Below are 1234 nucleotides of genomic sequence, written 5' to 3'. Positions count from 1 at the left end.
AAATACATGTAAATAGTTTCAAAATATATACTGTATGTATGTGTATTTAAATGTACATAATAAATATACACAGAACACACACATATATTATGCAAACAAAAACTCTTATTTTGAATGCGATTAATCGTTTGACAGCACTAATATATATGGTTGTATCTCAGGGGGATACAAAATGGTGCATATAAATAGAGCAGTACTTCAGCCAGAGAGAATCACTCTTCAGATGCTCTTCATCAACTCCAGGTTGGTAAGATTATTCATACTTAAATTTGTGTCTCCAACTGATTACATTCCTGATTATACACACAGGTGATTATATATGTTTGTTGTTTAGTTTAGAAATGATACAACACTTTGTTAAAACTGGAGAAAAAAAATGTGCATGATGTTAATTATTTCAAAATTCACATTTTAATTAAAAAATGCTTGACATTAAGCCTTGTCATGTGCTTGTCCTTTGGACAAGTAAATCGGTCACTTGCCCGAGTAAAAATAGTTACTTGTCCAAGATTTTTGGTGTTGGAAGCAATATTCTTATCAGTTTTCTATCATATTTTACATACTTAAATCAGCATATTTTTAAATCTGCCTATTTACCCAAAGTCGTTATTTACCTGACCTTAACATTTTTTTAAAATTGCTAGATGTATGTGTCATCTTTCAAGTCAAATTCTTGCATTTGATCAAAAAATTTAATTATAATAAAACACTAACTGGCTGTTACAATCAAATCATTTAATACTTTGAGATTAAGTTAGTCACTTACTGAGTGATTCATATTTGAAATGATTCATTCAGAATGCTGAATAATTCAGTTGCGTTGAGATTGAGAATGCACAATAGTATCGTTTTTGTTCAAATTACTTTTGTATAAGAAATTAGTTTACATTGGCAAAAGTCAATTACACGATTTTTAAAACATAAATATTATTAAATAACAGTTTTTTAAATTTACTACTGCAAGCACTGCCATTTTTATCTGGTTCGGTGTGAGCTGCAGCGGTCACATGGTACAAGCTGTAACGCTCAAGGTGCGTTCACTTTACCTCGTAATTCATGAAATTTCAAGATTCCAGCTTGTAAAAAGCATTCACGTCCTCCTACAGCTCGTTATTACAGCTTGTAGGCTTTGAGTTCCCTCTCAAGCTGTCTCGAGACACCGCGGTGCTACTGCTATGGGGATATATACCTTCCCTTCTAACCTTTCCTGAAGTCTTATTGGCTCATGGCAGTC

This window comes from Sinocyclocheilus rhinocerous, unplaced genomic scaffold (assembly GCF_001515625.1).
Source record: "Sinocyclocheilus rhinocerous isolate Xijiao unplaced genomic scaffold, SAMN03320098_v1.1 scaffold4340, whole genome shotgun sequence".
NCBI lineage: Eukaryota > Metazoa > Chordata > Actinopteri > Cypriniformes > Cyprinidae > Sinocyclocheilus > Sinocyclocheilus rhinocerous.
Note: the sequence above shows the minus strand (reverse complement) of the source record.